This window comes from Anolis sagrei, chromosome 1 (genome assembly GCF_037176765.1).
Source record: "Anolis sagrei isolate rAnoSag1 chromosome 1, rAnoSag1.mat, whole genome shotgun sequence".
NCBI lineage: Eukaryota > Metazoa > Chordata > Lepidosauria > Squamata > Dactyloidae > Anolis > Anolis sagrei.
The window spans coordinates 34,907,375-34,926,982 of NC_090021.1; the positions used below are offsets into that span (position 1 = coordinate 34,907,375).

At 39.1% G+C, this 19,608-nt stretch overlaps 1 protein-coding gene across 10 annotated transcripts in view; it reads right to left on the bottom strand.

Moving 5' to 3' along the window:
* The window catches only part of ESRRG (estrogen related receptor gamma), a 501,516-nt gene that overhangs the window by 15,770 nt on the left and 466,138 nt on the right, over positions 1–19,608 (bottom strand). The gene's annotated exons all lie outside the window — the stretch shown is intronic.

Sequence of the window (19,608 nt, forward strand, 5' to 3'; positions counted from 1 at the left end):
AACCCCCAATGAACGAGAAAAATCAAAAATTTAAAATATGACTATATTTTAACTTGAGACAACACCTCTTTAGGAATTTCCAGGCCCTCCCGCACAAATCTATGGTCAACTTCTGCTGAAAGCTGACCACAGAATTGCACTAGAGGACTTAGAGAGAACATTTTCATCAAATCCGTAAATAATCAAATCCACAAAAGTCAAACCCACAAATATGGAGGGATGGCTGTATTAACATAATTTGGACCAAACGGTTTTCTGAGAACACTTTGATAGTAAAGGTCAGGGCTGGGATATGAGAGATCAAAGGCTGCAATCCTATACAGATATAAATGGGATAAAATCTGTTATCTCTGAGTAAATGTATAGGATTGCACTGCTAAAGATCCCTGGGAGGGCATTTTTCAACAATATTGTACAGGGGAATGTTTGATACCTTAATACAATTAGGATGATGATCAGCACAACAAGCACAGTGCTTTTTGAACTTCAACCTTAACAAGGCCTACCCTTTTCAGAAAATACACTAATTACATCTGTAATGGCTCCTGACTCAACTGCAGGGCTGAAATAATAGGATGGCACATTAAAGTGCCAAACAAATAGCAATCACACCATTATTTTTGAGAGAGGGTGGAAATTTAATAATGCTTCTTAATGTGTTTAAGTTTTTGCTTTTGTTTTGCTCCCCACCTTCCTGCCTAATAGGATCACTGAGGGCAAACGTCTCCAGTGCCATACTTTTCCAGGCTCCTGTTTACAGCAGCTGTTAATTTATTATCTCTGACTGTTACTATCCCCCCTCGCATAAGGCGCCAGTGAAGGAGTGATTTCCTGGCCTGTTGGTAAAACATAGTGGTTTGCCAGTTGGCACCAGCAACCACCAAGTACTTAATAAAATCATCAAAGGGGATTAGTCAAGCTTTTCTTAAGGGGGTCTTAAAGACATGTCTAAAGCTTTCATTCAGTTGTTTATGGAGCTGCTTACATGTGCTTTGACAAGGATCCTGCAGAAAGAACAGGCTGCCTTGCTCATTTATCTTTAAACACATTGCCCTCCTCTTTTGAAGAGCCCCGTTTTTTGTAGCAGAATAAGTATATATAATGTAAGAGAGGGAAAACAATGGGGGAAATTGAAGCAATAGGCATCAGTTTAGATTAAGGCCATTGGACCATTTTAAAAGGAACTGATTAAAAATAAAAATAAAAAGACAGGTAATAGCTGTAGCTAAAAAGCAAAATACATAAGCAAATGCTGCTTCCATTTGCCTACGTTCAGTATTTTAAAATTCTTTTTGTATACTCTATTTTGTACCTAGTGATAAAAATGACATCTGTAATCCCTTCTAATCAGTATCAGCAACATTTTTGCACACAAGTAAAGAAAGCTTCTCTGAAACATGACAATGGAGAATGCCACACGTCTGGTTAGAAATGGAAGGAAATGAAACAGAAATAATAATTTGAAAGGGTCCAAAAAGGAATGCATATTTTCAATTAGCTCCAGCCTCTCTGTCCTTTCTCTCTCAAGAACCAGTTTTTCTGCTACAGCAGATGGACAGAGAACGTCGCCTGCAGCACTGTCCTGTGACAGCCCTATTCTCCCTCCCAGACACTGCTGTTAGTAAATAGATTTACACATTCTCCAATCTCCACACATCTTTCTGCCGAATAATTAAAAGCAGGATGATTAGTTTATTGAGTGGAAGGAGGAACTTTTTTATTGAGGTCCGTCCATGATTTTTATCAGGGCCAGCACTTTTACGGTTGTCATGAGGGTGCAGGCATCCAATTTTTCTTATCTGCCTGATTAATACAAACGCTGTTTCAGGACGCATTAATTAACAGATACAAATCTACGTTCTCATGGAAGGATCAATACGGAGAAGAAAAGAGGCATCAATGTGAATTTAGTGCTGATGATGGAGAAGGCACTGTATTGACATTTACGTGCACGGAAACTTTAAAGTTGCAGTGGAGCCCTTTTGTCCCTACGATTTACAAAGTAACATTTTTTCAACTATAACAATGTTTCACACACTTCTGAGGCGTTTAATTAAGCAAAAGGCAATAAAATCCCCTTTGATCACAAAAGAAGTTTTAATTTCAATCGTTTTTCTTTCTATCCAGCCACTCTGGAAAAGCTTCGAACTTCCTGCTTTTTATTTACATACTAACTTCTGGGTGCTTTGCCAGCACAGTTACAGTAGCGGATAAAAGAAAACCAGGACAGTCTACTAACATTTAAGTATAAGGGATTTACAAGCCCAGCATTTACAAGAGTGCAAATTATTAATATTATTTATTTCTTTAGAATATCATTTATATTAATTTCATTTCTACTGATCTTTAGATGACTGCTCCATTTTTTTCCAAAGCAACCCCACAACTGTTTGTCTCTCCGCAAGCAGGTCAAGACCTTCCTCTGCCAACAGCCTTTTGGGGAAGGGTAAAAGGAGGCTCTGGGGAGGGTGGGTGGGATTGGGGGAGGATATGAATTGTAAAGGCCATTTTAATGTATTTAATGTATTTGCTGTACTTTAATTCTGTTTTACCACACTATTATTTATTTTTTAAAAAAACTTTTGTATTGCTTTTTAAAAATTGTTTAGTGTGGATAAATGTTAGCCGCCTTGAGTCCCCATGGGGAGAAAGGAGGGATATAAATAGTAGTAGTAGTAGTAGTGGTAGTAGTAGTAGTAGTAGTAACTACCTGAAATGGATTACACATTTTGTTTCTACCTTTTAAGATTGGGGTTGGTGGACTACATTTTTTGCCCAGACAAAATTTTGAAAACTATCTTAACAAGATATTACTCAGTTCCATTCCCAATGCCGAGTGAGTTCCTGACAGAGGACCCCAGCATTTTATCAGATGGCCTCCCCATTTCCCTTTGTTACTGAAGATTCAGAACAAACCGTTTGAGAAAGTGGTGAAACAAGGCTAATCATTAAATGTAGAATTAGTGAAGCAATAATTTCACAACAACCTTTGAATTTAACCAAAGTAACAAAAATTCATCTGTGGTTTGAAAGAAAATTGCAAAACCTTCTAAGCCAAATTAATTCAGATACTCACATATAATATATATTTGACCATGAATGGCAGAACATATGTGATAATCAGCTGTGAGCAACCAATTTAATATTCTAAGGTTTCTTGAAGAAAACTAGCCATGAACTGTTAGAATAAAAGATTGCATTATTTGTTATATCGGGAAGGGGGGAAAAAACACATGCACATTGTATTTTTATCAAGTGACCTCTCTCTCTATGAAATGATAGGCAAGCAGTCTATAAATAAAATTTCTGCTATCTAGACTAGCTAATGTTTTCCAGTCTCTCACCACTGAACCATCCTCCAAGATGCAGAAGAAGTGGCATTGATGGCATGAACCTGAACTTCATGTTCTCTATTACAAAGTACCTTAATCCCTAGCATTTGACAGATCATATAGTTTTAAATGTTTGGCTATATTATGTCTTTTAATAATGCACTTCAATATACCATGGTGCATTTTCGCCCCCAGTGCAGACCAATTTCACCCAAGCTGGTGACAACTTTGATCTCTCTCCGTCTGCCTCTGCATGTCAGTGCCATTTAATGTATCCCAGGCATTTTGCTAGCAGAATGACTCTGTACCTTGACCTGCAGTTAAATAGCATGTTTATCTGCGAGACAGTGTGCTCCAAATAAACCAGATGACAGTTTGGAATAACGTCATTTGGAAGGATTGAAAAGCTTCTCAAGAGTCAGGTACCCCGGAGGTAATAGGCTTGAAGGAAGCATGTTCTGTGCCAACTCTCCTGCCATCTTCTACTTGAAGCTCATGTACTTGACAATGATGCCATGGGCACTTGTCAAGACTCCCTCCTCTTATTCTACACCCCCCTTCTTTCTTTCTTTTGCTTTTGAGCAGGGGGGGGGGGAGGGAAAGAGGGATGCTGGCAAACTGATGCACTTTGCAGTCAACTTACAAAAAAGGCTAAGCATTTGAAAGTGTGAAGGGCAAAAAATATCTGACGGCTAGTCTTCAAAAATACACTTTCATTTCACAAAGCATAAATGTTTGTTTCCCAAGTCCAGTGTTGACAGAAATAGGCTGCAGTGCAGGCATAAGAACTTAACCCCTGCTAGGCATTCTCTTCTGTACCATTTCTACATTGCCGACTGCAAGGCACTGTAAATCCACGCAGTTTCTTGTAAATAGCCATAAACAATGGCATTGATTTGCTGGTTATGTCTCTCTCCCCCACCCTGTCAACATTTTTCCTGCTTCCTATGTGGAATACAGCTTCCAGTTCACTATAAATAGAGACTTTTCAACCAACTGCACCTTACACTCGAGTTGTAATTATATCCTAATGACTCACTGATATCACTAACTATGCACTGAGAGGAAACTGATTGAGCAATGTAACCGTTGCTTGATTCGGCTCCCCCACCACTCCACCCGCAAATTCACATGTCCATAAAACTAACACTTGTAAAAAGCTAGAAAGACATGGGCAAAAAACCCTCTGGCATTTTACTACCAATTCAAACTTCAGGAATATACTTTCTAAGCTAAATAAATTTCTCAGCTACTGCTTACATGTACGCACAGTCATTGTTCATATTTTTTTAAAAAGCTAAGAAATGTAGACTACTTGCTTTTTCTTCCACTTGATTTCCACAATCCACAAATTCTTGTGATATGTAGGCTGAATTTGCATTCTCTAAGGCACAGCTTCCTAAACTGTGGATCTGAACCCCAAATGGGGCCCCCTAGGTCCATGTTGGGGTCACAAAAGATTTGGCAGCAGTGAAAGGCATTTAAATGACATCCATTTACACAAATCTGTTAACAATGTGAAGTGTTTACAGTGGATTCTACAGAAAATGCATCAGCTGTACTTCACAAAAAGAAAAAGCAGCCTGTTTAGCAAACCTTGCAAATGCTGCTTTACTTTCAGTAAATTTTTGATTTGTATAACTATTTTATATTCCTACTAGCTGTCCCTTGCCACGCGTTGCTGGGGCCTTCAGAAAACAGGAATTCCAGACATGAAACAATCTGGGCTAGGGTACACCTCCCCACAAAGGTTTCCTGCAGGCAGGAAGGAGCCAGGCTTTTAAGCTGCAAGACTTTTCAAAGGTTATCAAGATGGGCAATGTATTGTATATGTATAGGTGTGTGCATGCGTATATATGTGTGTGTATATGTGTATATTTCTGTGTGCTTGTGTATATGTATATATGTGTGTATATGTATATGTGTGTGGTTTGCATGTGTATATGTATATATGTGTATATATGTATGTGTATATGTGTATTTGTATGCATGTGTATATTTGTGTATATATGTGTGTTATGTATGTGTATATTTGTATTGGTGTGCACTGTGAATATGTATGTACATGTGTGTGTGCATATGTGCATGTGTGTGTATATGTGTGTTGTTTGTGTATGTGTGCAGGCTTGGGCCCTCCAGACATTTTGGACTTCCACAATTCGTAACAGCTGGAACAGCATGGCTGTTAGGAATTGTGGGAGTTGAAGTCCAAAATGCCTGGAGGGCCCAAGTAGGCCCAGACCTGGAGTATGTGAATTGTTACTGAACTCTGTGTCTCTTTTGAGGCATGGCTCTTCCTCCCTCCCTCCCTCCCTCCCTCCCTTCCTTTTCCCTCCTTGTTTGACAGCTGAAAAAGGCCTTGCTTGCTTCTTTGCTTCTTCTGTCCCTCCATCCTTCCCTCTCTCGGTCTCTTTTCTCCTTCAAGCTTTATTCATTTCCTTTCTTTGAAGTAGCTGCAAGTGAGTGGTGGAAGAAGGACAACCCCTTCTACTCTCTCTCTCTCTCTCTCTCTCTCTCTCTCTGATTTGTGGTGGAGGCTCTAATTAAAGGCTGCTTTCCAGAGCAGCTTTGCTGGGCTGTTCTTTTCCTGCAGGGCCTTTCTCCATCTCTCCTTGGCTGGCTTCTCTGCTGGCTGTTTGCAGGGCTGCTGGCTTGGCTCCCGAAGCAGGGATGGCCAGCTGCTTTGCTACAGGTGGTTGTTTCTTTTTCCCCTCGCACAGAAGTGGGTGGGGCCAGGTTTTGCAGATGCGTTGTAACATATATATTTTTTGGATTTTAAGGATATTTTCACTGTTTGGGGTTTTTTTTATTGTTGGTCATACCTTGGGGTATGAGGTGTTTGGAGACCAGATTTGGTGTCATTTGGCCCTGTAGTTTGTTTGTTTTTAGCATCCTCACAATGAACAGAAGGTTTATATATATTTCTATATATAGATATAGATATAACTGGGGTCACATAAAAATTCTTGGGTCAAAAGGGATCGCAAGTGAAGAAAGTTTAAGAAGCATTATTCTATAGTTCATCTAGAAAGAGTTCAGAGAGACTGGGCACATATTTGTGGTTTGTCACTGCACAGGATGCTCAGAATGTTGTTTTGCCTTTTGTGTGTGTGTGTGTTTGGCCATAGTATATAAAGCTATACAAACTATCCAAAACAGTTGGCAAAACATTAAAGTTGTCAGGGGTAAGAACACCAGCTATTGCATTCTCTCAGTACAGCACACCTGTCTTTTCTCAGTGATCTGAAACTCTTTATAGGGTTGCAGAAAGATTGATTTCTTTGTTTACTACTAGTGAAGAAAAAAATAGGTTACTAACATATTGGTCACAATTTAAATCCCTAGGGCATGCTTCTTCCTCAGTATGAGAGAGAAAACTACCATACATTTACACATAGTGACTTCACAAATCCAAAGAAATGTTGGTTCTCCAGATTTTTAACTTACAAGTCCCTTTAGCCCATCCCTGCATGGTACAGGATTAAGAGAGTTGTAATTCAAAATATCTGGAGAGTCATAGGTTTCTGATTCCTGCCAATGCCATAGAACAGAAAGGGGAGATCCTTGTATATGTGAGAACAGACAAGGATTGAAGTTCAGAGTACATGAACAGAGTCTAGAGAATGCCCACAAATATTTTACCCCTGCCACTGGTCATTCAGCAACTGCGTGCTGCTGTTGTACATGTAAGGGGTGAGACACATAAATAGAAATTCACATTATGTATTGTAGAAGGCTTTCATAGCTGGAATCACTGGGTTGTTGTGGGTTTTTTGGGGGGGCTATATGGCCATATTCTAGAGGCAGTCTTTCCTGACATTTCACCTGCATCTATGGCAAGCATTCCTCAGAGGTTGTGAAGTGACCATATAGCCCGAAAAAACCTACAACAACTCAATTCACATTATCTTCAGCACATTGTTTATAGGATATGATCAGCCACACATGAAGATATGGCTAGTGAGTAAAAAGGTGAAATGTGTGAAGGATATGATTAATGAGTTAAAATGTGAATGCACCTTGTAGATTATCCAAATATGGGTGCCACCCACACAATGTAAGTTCATGCCAAACAAACCATTTCTGTAAAGTAACCTGATGTCAAAGAGGACAGGATAAGAACAAGGAATCTCAGCAGCAGTAGTTAGTATGCATCAATCAGAGAAATTAACACCTATAGAAATCTCCCTCAATATGTGAATATTAAATGAGCTGCTTCATCCTTTGTAATTGATCACTACATGAATCTAACTGTGGCAATGAACATTCAATAACTGAAGCAGATATATGCTACCATGCACACAATACGCAACAATCTCCATGTAAACAGGACTTTATTAATTACACAAACGTTTCTCCACAGGTAAAACTCATACAATGAAACAAAATTAATGGAATATGTACTCAGTCTGGGTATATGTATATTGACATAGAATTTTAACAGTCAGTTCTGAACTCAAACTATCGCAGTGCATTATTTCCAGCACCACAACCAATCACATCCACTTTGTAAATGGGAGAAACATCATCAGCATTGCACCTTATAAAACACACAACTGTAACCTTATATATAAAGCAAACTCAAATCAGTTGACCATGTTGCATTTCATGTTTGGTAGTCTGCCTGTCTTCTAGGAAGCATGTGTGTAACAAAGCCCAGTATAGCCAAAGATGAGGTATATTAGCTTCAACACAAAGTAGGGTTGTGATAAGACCATGGTAAGCAGGTCCCCATATCTCTACTTCATTGGCTTAGACTCCCAGCAACACTGTAAAGAAAACCAGAGGTGGCTGCCACCATTCATGTCTACCATTTTACTTCTGAGATTAGTTTAGTTTTGATCTCTCGACAGTCCACCTCAACACAAAGTAAAATGCTGTAATCAGAAATCTGGATTACTATTTGGCTTCATCTCATCTCCCTTCAGCTGCTTCCATAGAAATAAGTTGGTTATGAAGTAGCAGGTTTTAGTAGACTGTGACTAACTACATTTAGCAATACTTCGAGCAATAGGAGGTGGCCTACTAGGGAGATGGGGATGTTTTAATAATTTATGTTGTTTACTTACACTATTTCTAAACAATAACTTCAACAGCCATTATTGGTCCCCAGAGTACCTAACTAATTCAGTAATAAATTCATTTTTTAATGTAAAGTGTTCAAAAGAAAATCCACATGTTTTCCACCAGCAGTGAGAAAAAGAAAATGAACCATACCACAGAAGATCAAAAGGTAACAATCTAAAAGCTTTATACCTCAAACCTGTCATTTTGAATGCCAGACAGATTAAATTAAGGAAAGTATTCTAAAGACAAGAAGTCAAGACACCTCAGAGCAAGTGGCTTTCACAATTAAGAGGACCTAGTATCTTGAGTAAGAATATCGAAAGGCTCCATCTAGAGGGTGGGCAATATAGGTAAAGGTAAAGGTTTTCCCTGACAGTAAGTCCAGTCATGTCCGACTCTGGGGTGTGGTGCTCACCTCCATTTCCATGCAGTGATGCCGGCCACATGACTTTGGAGGTGTCTGTGGACAATGCTGGCTCTTCGGCTTAGGAATGGAAATTAGCACCAACCCTCAGAGTCAGACATAACTGGACTTAATGTCAGGGGAAAACTGATATCTTTATGTACTGATGGTGCAACAGAAATTGGTATATTTGGAACCATTATCATCATCATACAAGAAAGGCATATGGCAATTGAAGCAGATCAAAAGGGCCAATTTTCATCCCAGGCCCATCAAAGACTTCTCACCCATAAGCCCACTCAAAGGGCATGGGGACCTGTCACCCTGTGCCCCGCACTGTCTCGGCTTCCCCTCACACTCAGTAAGCCACCTCAACCTGTCTTTTCTTATGGAAAGATAAGAAGCCTCCTGTCATGTGCTGCTGCCTTCTTTTATGTGACGGTAGGGGTTTTTTTTTCCAGTTCAGCCACAGAGCTGCCCCGAAAGTACTTGTAATGGGTGTGATGAGAGCCGTTGGACTCTGTGGCTGAACTTGAAAATCTCTGCTGCTGCTACAGAAAAGAAGCCCATGTGAAGAGGTCCATAGTCAGTGACTCAGTAGTCATGCACAGGAAGGGATCTATAAGTGAAGATACAGTTGTCCCCTCCCCCTTTTCTCCCTCTTCATGGTCTTTCATCCTAGGCCCAGTTTGACCCATGTCTATTTGGTTTGGGAAAAGGACATGGTAGGACTACAAGTGAGAAAATTGATGCCATCTGCCACTACTCATCTTTATGCATGATGGCAATATAACATTAGACAAAAGAGGACTCCATAAAACCTGGGTTCGATGAAAAAAGTGTAGGCCTTTGACTGAATAACAATGTCTCAGTGTAATTATTGCTACATTTACATTTCTTTGTACTAAGGACCATCTGACCATCTAGTGTCAAGGAGACTTCACATTTTGGTCACAATTTAAAACAAAGGAAAAAAATCAAGAAACAATTGAATAATACTCTGTTGATTTAGATTAAAATACAGTTAAAACACAATAAATACAGAAAATAGCTTTTAGACTCACCCCGCCCCCGCCCCCAATCACACCTATAACCTCCCCAGAAACGTGAACCTTATTGTCCCTCAAATGCCTGCGGGCAGAGAAAGGTCTTTCTTTATCTACTTGCAGAAGGCAAGCAGGGATGGGGCCACTCTGGTCTCTCTTGGAAGAAAGTTTCACAGTCATGGAGCAGCCACCAAAAAGGCCTTCTCCCATGTTCCCACCAAGCACACTTGAGTGGGTGGTGAGACAAAGAGAAGGCCCTCCCCAGTTGACCAAAGATGTCAGCCAGGTTCAGGAATTGGTCTATGAATGTTGAATATAAATACATAAAAATTCATGAAGAAAAAAAGTGGGTGGAAGGGTAAGTACATAGGGAGAGAACATGTCGGGAATATGTGTGGCCAAAGTTGTTGCTGTTCCCGGGTCAGTTCAGTTGAGGTCTTTTATCATCCAAAAAAGATACATGCAGAACTAAAACTTTTATTTCAGCTGCCATGCCAAAATATATTCCTCACAGTTTCTGAATCTAGTTGTCCATACATTTCTCCTATTTCTTGAATTACCTAAATAGCATAAGGCACCAGCCAGGCCCTGTTTGATCTTAGAAGTTCTGGTTGCTACTTGGATGGGAGGCTGCCAACAAATAGCAGGCGCCATTGGTTATACTGCAAAATAAGTAACTAGCAAAACCATCTCTGGTTATTCCTTGCTTAAGAAAATCCTATGGAATTTATGGGACTGCCAGAAGTTCCCAGATGACTTGAAGGCACACAAGTTAATATAAAACAGTACAAATGAATTGTTTATAACAGGCAAAGAGAAATACCACTCATAAGCAGTTTTCTAACAAGCCCTACTGATAGGACAGCAAGTGCAACAAAACAGATTGAGAAACTTGGAGCTTTTATCACTATGCTACTTTCATCTCCGAAACAAGAGCAGATAGATGGCATGGCAATAAAAATGCATTCACACCGCCCGTCTATCTCAATCCATTAGGAACAATGGATTCTCACTAAGCAAATATTCGCTTGTCAGAAGTATTTGCAACAGTGGATTCATTCAGCAGGACTAAGTAAGTGAGGTTCACAGCAATTTAAAAGCAGCAAATTAGACATTTACAAACAGTGAAGATGCCACTTGTCTAGCATGACCTTTCACTCAGACAGTACAAGAAGGTGTTAATATAATTTAAATGCCAGTTAGAAATATTTCACCGGTCTCTTCTACCTTCTATTGAGTCTTACATAACAAACCTAAAGAAGAACAATTTCAGATTGTCATTTTTTTTTTTGCAAGGAGATTCCCAGCTCAGAGGTAATCAGCTTGCAGGCCAAACTGATGTAGGAGTTTAAATCAAAAGCTTTTTTTCTTAAAATGAAATCTAGCCTCCTTGTTTGCTTTCATTTCTATTTGAAGCTTTAAAAAACACAAATAATGCAGTAAAGGCAGTTTAGCCTTTCCCTTCGTTTTTCAAGGATACACTTAGGAAAACTGGGGACGGAGAAACAATTCTCTCCCTTTCTACACCATTCCAAAGTATGAATTTCAGATAAATGCCTTAGTTTCTCTGAAGTGCCTATAATTCCTATCATAGTGGAATAGAATAATAGAATAACAGAGTTGGAAGTGACTACATGGGACATCTAGTCAAACCCCCTGCCATGCAAGAAATAGAAAGGGGTAACCACAGTAAATGCCATTGCATTTCACTGCTCTATAGCAATTTAAACTTGAATTTATCCTAAAACATTGTCCATCCCCCTACCAAGACATTTGTTTTTTCATCATGAAGCCTAAAATAGAAGCTCTGGATAATATTTGTGCAGTTGCAACTAGCAGTTGGTCTAACTGTTGTTAGAACAAGCCTCAGTAATCCCAAAATTTATTTATTTATTTATTTGCGGTGACTAAAGGCGACTTACAGAAATTGGCAAAATTCGATGCAATACATTCATAAAGTACAGTTAAAAACATTCAACCCAATATTATAAAAACCATATAAACCAATATATTGTTAAAGGCCAATAGGCTGGGAAAGACCACAAGGACCACTCCATCTAACCCCTGCTATGCAGAAATTAATGCACTCCCATTAGATGAACCTCCAGCCTCTGTTTAAAAACCTCCAGAGGAGACTCCACCACTCTCTGAGGCAGCATATTCCACCGTCAAACAGCTCTTTCCATCAGAAAATTCTTTCAAATGTTTAAAAGGAATGCCTTTTCCTGCAGTTTGAATCCATTCTTCCATATCCTAATCTCTAGAGTGGCAGAAAATAAGCCTGCCCCTTCCTTAATGTGACACCTTTTCAAACATTTAAACCTGGCTATCATGTCCCTTTTCAACATTCTCATAAGGTTTGGTTTCCAAATCTGTAATAATTTTGGTCTTCCTTCTTTGGACACATTCCAGCTTGTCAATATGCTTCTTGAATTGGGGAGCCCAGAACTGGACAAAGTCTTCCTGGTAAAGTCTGATCAAAGCAGAATGGAGTGGGACCATGATTTCACTCAATCTAGACACCACCACCACCACCAACAAATTTATTACTTGCCTCTCCCTGTGGCTTGAGATGGGGTATTGATGTAGCATAGCATCGCATTGGCTTTTTTAACTGCCATATCACACTGTTGACTTGTGTTCAGTTTGTGGGCCTACAAGACTGATACATCCCTTTCACATGTACTGTTTTCAAGCTAGGTGTCACCCATCTTTTTTTCATGCCTAAGTGTAGTACCTCACATTTCTCCCTGTTGAAATCCATTTTGTTAATTTTGGCTATGAACTCATGGGAGTTGTAGTTTGCCAAGGCATCAGCTCTCCTTGGCAGAGAAGACTGAAGACCTTGTAAAACAACAACTTCCTTGATTCCATAGCACTGAGTGTAGATATATCCTTCGAAGCAGAAGCTGGTCCCGCTCAAAGCATGATATTTTATGAATGTCTTGCATAGCCAGTCTACTAATTAAAAATTCCTGAAGCACCCCCCCCCCCCACACACACACACACACAATCCTGGAAAGTTGCACTTGAAGATAAAAGGTCTTCCAAGTTGTTTAGGAATTATCCAGTGGCTTCAAGAGGACCAAGATTAAGCAGAAATGAGCCACTTGAAATGCCACGAGAGTCTCAGTACCCAACATCTCCATTTCCAATTTAAGTTAAAGAGGTTTGGGTATCCCTTGCCTGAGTGTATTGGTGTTCTTAAGACTACTTCAGGAGGCAGAGTGTCTGAAGTCTGCAACAGTTCAAAGAAAGAAAGGGGGGATGGAAGCTGCCTGATTCTAATACACCTAATTAGCCATCGGCAGACTCTTAATTGCATACATTAGGATGATTCCATAGTGGAGATTAATTCTAAATATACCCAAGCAGCTGGTTAAGATGCCATGGATTACAGTGTGGACTGTACTTTTCCACTTAATTAGATATCAAAATTAAGCAGCAACAAGCATTTTGACATAACGGGGATCAAGCCGCCACTTGGCATCCCAGAGCTGCACTAAAGTGACCGCTAAACAGAGCCGCACAGATGGAGAGATATTAAATGCCGCACTGGAAAGTAATTTCAAATAATAAAATATCAATATTTACATTTTAATTACCCCTACTGAGAGCCGCTCTGTCATTTTCACTATTGCCGACGCAGCAAGGGGTAGGGGAATGACATTGCAGCTCTGACAGCAATGACTATTTTGTTTCCATTAAAGAATGACAAGTGTTTTAGAGGCAGTGACACCCAGTGTGTGAACAAGAATGACAGCCGATCAGAAAATTCCTATTAAGGGAATAAATGACTCAACAAAAGAATTGACTTGAAGCAGCCAGGTCCTCCTTGAATGAAGCACATAATCGGTTCCAAATTTTCTGGCAAAAGTTTATAATTAAAAGACACCCTAGAGAACACTTACTATGCCACTAAACACTCAAAAGCATAACACATTATGTGACTGGTCCATATCACACTATCATTATTGAGAGGAAACAGTCCTTTCATCTTGTGATAGAAATTTAGATTAGATTAACCAAGTTGAGTATATTTTAGAAGCATGAATATTTCAATCCCCACAAAGTCTGGAATTAATTGTAATGCCTCTTTCCTTTAACAATTTCAAATTATTTGGGTTGATCTTTAAAACCATCACTGTTAAATATAACATTTGTGTAGTGGTTTGAGAACCGGACTATGACTCTGGAGGCCAAGGTCCGAATCCCTCTTGGATAGGAAAACCTACTGGGTGACCCTGTGCAAGTTACACACTCTCAAGCCCATAAAATTTAGTGACAGATTGACCTTAAGATAGAGAATGACTTGAAGGCCAGGAGTGTCGTTGAGCTTATACACCAGCTATGCCCCTTTCTAGAGCTGGAGGACCCAAAATCTGGCTGAATTTCTGCAATTTTGGACTACCTCTGTACCAAGTTCAGAAACTTCAATTAATTCAAAACATGGAGGAAAGATTGGTCACTGGTACATCTAGATGTTATCATATTACAACAATATAAAATCACTTCTTTGGCTGCCTATTAGGTCAAGGACAAAAGTGTTGGTTCTCCATGGTTTGATCTACATGGTCCTGATCTATGGTATCACCTTCCCACATATAATCTGTCCCATATACAGAGGTCCTCTGGGAGACATTAATCCAGCTAGTCAGCACTAGGTTGGAAACTATTATTCAGAGAATTTTTTATCCACCCCTAGACTATGGAATGATCTACCAGAAGTCATTTGACAGCTGAATATGGTGTCTATATTAAAGACCCCTCTTTTCCAGCAAGACTCTCCAGATTATTTTTTACATTATAAATTTTAAATCTATAGTGAAAGGTGGGTAAGGAAATCTATTATTACTACTACTACTACACATTTCAAGGGCCAGCTGAATAAGAGAATTAGGGGAAACTACAATGTGTGTCACAATTACACACTGTTTAGTTTAGATTACCATGACATACTTTGTTTTACAAATCTAAACAGCAGCTTATGGGAAGAGGAAGGGGAAAAAAGTTATGTCTCAGCAACTATCTCTCACATTCTTTCACTGACCGCTCTAGAAAGAACATTTCCATTAACACCAATTGGGATTCCTCTCCTGGGTTTAAGTTTATCTTGGTGTATCTATCGGAGGAGAGATTGTCACTGGGATTACACCCTGTTTATAAAGGCAACACAGTCCGCTTTCCCATCAATTGAAACCCAATGCTTTTCAACACAAGCTCATTTGGATCAAATTAACAAGTATTACAGAGATTCCTGGAAACAGCCAGTTTTGAAATGGTGGCAGCATTCCTTAATCCTAAGGCAGCAATTTAGTACATGCCCAAATCTCCTCTTTGTTTAAGAGCTTGACATGTCAAATGCTATGAGAGCTGTCAGATACTATGGAGAAAGAGGTCTCTTGCTATCTGTGACTGAAATGATACAATGGGTAAGAAAAGCATGGGTCTGTACAGCATACCAGGTAGCGACATGACCCTTTTGTGCTATAGAATGCATTAGGTGATGCTAGTGCAGCCGAACTATAAGTGTGACAAATGGCTAGGTCAGGAAAGTGGATTAAACCCCCCTCCTGTTTTTCTGAAGAAAAATAAATGCTTGCTGGCATCTGTTCTGATCACTTTCAAACCCTGATTGAAACTTAAAATCCAGATCAAAGCCAGTTCATAGTTACCCCTAACATTAGCTGCCTAAGAAGTACTTCTTGGTATTTATGATTTTCTAGAGAGAGTACCCTAGAAGTACTTCTTAAGCATCCCTAATGCTTTTAGGACTCGACGTTTCCCCCCATTTTTCAACCACTAGCACCTTTTAATTTCTGAAAGAGCCATGGTTGAAAATCTTAATTAATTGTTCCATACTGCTTCAGGATCATTATGCAATGTAATAAAGGCCGTGTAATTATGAAATTTTACAGCCATTACCAAGGCTGATGGCTCGTATTTCATCCTCAGCTGGACCCAATGGCTTTTAGCCACTCAGCTTCCCTTTGATGAACTACAGACAGATCTATCAGGCCCAAACAATATCCAGGCAAGGCGGCTATAATAGCTACCTACCGATGAAGCCACAGATAAAGATAAACTATAAATCTACGCACAAATGCAGGCACATTGCCTTAGGGTGACAGAGGAGAGAGGATGAGACACCAGGGAAAGCTTTGCGGGAGTAAGAATTCAACATTTTCCTCTAACTCAACATGAAATTAAGTAGGGATATTCTGACTAAAAAAAATCTTTTTTTCAAAGTTTCAACTACCACCATCCTGTAGATTTCTAATGAGATAATTAAAGTCTAGAAGAAGTAGATGCTACAATTAAAATATTTACAGAGCAACATCAAATCTAAAATATTTTGGTAAGACCCCTAATGCCATCCACAAACCAAGAAAATGTCAGTTCTTTTTTTCCACAGCTGAATTTCTTAAAACTGCAAATTATTTCCACCATGAATATGAATACATTAATGAATTCTGGTAAGTGCTTAAAAAACAGATTTTCCAGAATTAAGGAATGTTCTGGGATAGGTGTTTATTTCTTTTATATTTAGTAGGATTTTTAACAAAATCACAGAATAGAATGAAATTTGCAAATTTTGATAAATTATAACTTGTGAAACTAAACCACTTCTATTTCTTTCATTTTGTTTATTTTCATATCTTCTGCTGGAAAAAAGTTGGTAAATATGCATCATAATGATACAGAATGGTTGTCCCTATGCATGAGAAGGATAGTTGATAAGGATCACAAACTTGTTATTTACTGTCATGAGGTCAACTTCAGCTTATGGCAACCCTATGGATAAAAGATCCCCAATCCCCATATCATCAACTGCCCTGCCAGATCCTTCAGAATCAGGACCATGGTTTCCCTGATGGAGTCTATCCATCTAAAATACAATTGTCCTTTTTTCTTAACTTACCAAACATTATTTTCTCTTTTGATGTGTCATGTCTTTTCATGATGTGCCCAAAGTATGACAGTCTCTGTTTACTAATTTTGGCTTCCAGGGAGAATTGATTTGCATTTATTTTCTTGTTCTCATTGTGGGATAATAAGATAAACTATTCTCAAAACTATTAATCTGTTAGCAATTCTTTACAGGACAAAGTGGCAGGACATCCTGTTTTTGTGTTCTATCTAACTTCAACGAACCCCCAACACCACTTTCCACATTGCAGTGGTAATATGCAGACCTGTCTTTAAAAGGATTAAAAATGAAGGCAAGATTAAACAAACAAATAAACAAACAAATTGGCTAGAACAGTAAATTATAAAGTAACTGCTAAACAGTGAAATATTGCTCTTGTATAATTTCAAAAGACTGTGCCTGCGGATCGTGCCCTGGTCCAAGGAAGCATCTGGATCTACTTAGCTCACACATTTCCTCTCCTTCCCTTCCAATGTGTGCCATTCTGATAACTGCTCAGTCAGTCAATATTTGTACACTTGTATTCAAAACGGCAAGACTTTAGCTCTGTAGTTTAACAATGGAGGACAAAAGTCTCCGTATGGCAAATATTTGGGCAGTTAACTTGTTACTTGCTGTGCAGAGCACTGAAGTAGCTTATCCAAGTACACTGAAAGAAAGCTTCTCTATTCAATTTCAAGGTTAAAGTATCAGCTAGCAATGTACATTTATACTATGCCAATAGCCAAGCAACTTCTAGCTATTGAATGAATGTTTATTATTAAATTATGTATCATGCAGTGATTTTCAACATTAGCATGTACCATTACTTAATTTGAGGTGTATCTATTTTGAAAGTTTTCTCTTGAATGAACAAACATGCTATATCAAAATCACTACTCATAGGAGAAACATTTATTCTCTTCTAAACCTATGGGCCAAATTTATTGAGACAGTGAGACAATACTGGTCTAGAGATGAAGTAAAGAACAACTGGTGCTGTTAGATTATAAATAATTATCAATCACTGGAGATTTCACCAACAGCATTTTCTATTATCTATGTCTCATAGGTGAATGTAATTCTTGCATTAGCTCCACTACACAGGGGCCCCCTTTAACCCAGAGATGGGTATAGTGGGGCCAATGGGCTATATGTTGCCCTGAACCCCCTTTTCTGGTCCCTCAAGTCCCAACCTCATAATTTTTGGTTTTTTTTTTAAATGACATGATTTTCAGATCCCATCTGATCTTGGACAATAAACAGAAATTCACGGGGTTACCATAATTGACATGTGACACATAAGCATGTATGCATGTGGGGATGAGTAAAGTAAATATAGGGAGAGAAGCAAAGAAGACAAGAACTGTCATCATAAACTAGATTGAAATGGATTGTAATATCTTTTAAAATTAAAGAAAGTCCAAAAAATCCTGCTGGTTAAAGAAGTTTTAATGAATTGCTATAAATGTTTACCTATTTTTGAATGCTCATTGAGACTTCTATAATGTATATGCCATGCTTTGTTTTGCTTTTGTAGCCTGGGCAGTCCTCTTCTGGACTAGTTCTAATGTGTGCAGTGTCCCATGTCCCACACCCCTCCTCCACAACTTTTCTTGTGTGGCAAATCAGCAGTTTTTCAATAGGTCTCTGTGCGACTCAGGAGTATGGCATTTACTAATGTGTTGAGATTCAGGGATTCTCTTTGTGGAAGCCAACACTAATAAGAAAGATATGGTTCACTATCTCGGGTATTCTTCCAAGTTTTATTAATTAGGTGGAAAACTTTCCCCTCTGGAATACCGCAAGGTATTTATTAACACTTCAGCCTACAAACCGGAGCAAATTTACAGCAGCGGAGGTAATTGTTACACATAGCAGCCTGTGTTATCAACTTGCTAGGGACAAGCACAAAAAGAGGGTTTTAGATTATGATCTTTTTCATGATATTTTAATTGTGCTTCTTAATCTGCTAAATTAAAAACTCCAGTGCAATCTTAGAGAGATCATAGACAAAAAGGAGATTGAATCAGTTTTAAACAAAATGTATGAATGCTTCTATCTGGTTTAATTATACTGAAAATTCAACAGTCAGGTTGAATACTCTGACTAAGGCAGCCCTCCCCAACTTGGTGCCCTGCAGTTGTGTTGGACTATAACTCCCCATTATTCCCAGCTATCATTTCTTCCACATTGTCCTTCCACATAAACCAATTCATTGAAGTATCCAGCATCTGAATCACTATATTATGTAATGTATTGATTAAGTACTAAAAAAGGAGAAAACTTATTACTTATCTCTACAGAAAGGCCAGAATACAAAATATACTGCATATCATATCAATTTGTGAATCTGTTTCTTTTAAATATCAGGCCTATGGAATGCTGATGAATTCAAGAATGTGCATTGTGAGTTCTGGTGAGGATAAGAAAAAAAGTATTTCAACAAAAGCTCAGGAAAGGATGGAACGTGCACAAGGAGGTTGGTCCCTACATAAATTTTGCATCAGAAATCCCCAGCCTGCTGTTAAAACTGAGAGATTTCAAATGAAATTTTATATGGTTATGGATTGCAAAAGAAAAGGAATAAAGTAAGGTATGCACAAGAATAAAGTAAGGTACGCATAGACATGCATGGAGCAAAGCCAGGAGAAGGAGAGCACCCACCCAAGCAGCAGTGACGGTGGCAGGGGAATCCTCCTTGCCAGAACTGGGCCCTGCTATAGTGTTGCCGGCACCTGGCTTTTGCTGCCTGCCAGGGCCCGGATACGGCAGAGGTGCTGCTGGGCAGGCCGGGCCGGGCTGAACGTGGGCTTTGTGGTGGCCGGCGTGGCCCTCTAAAAAGTCAGT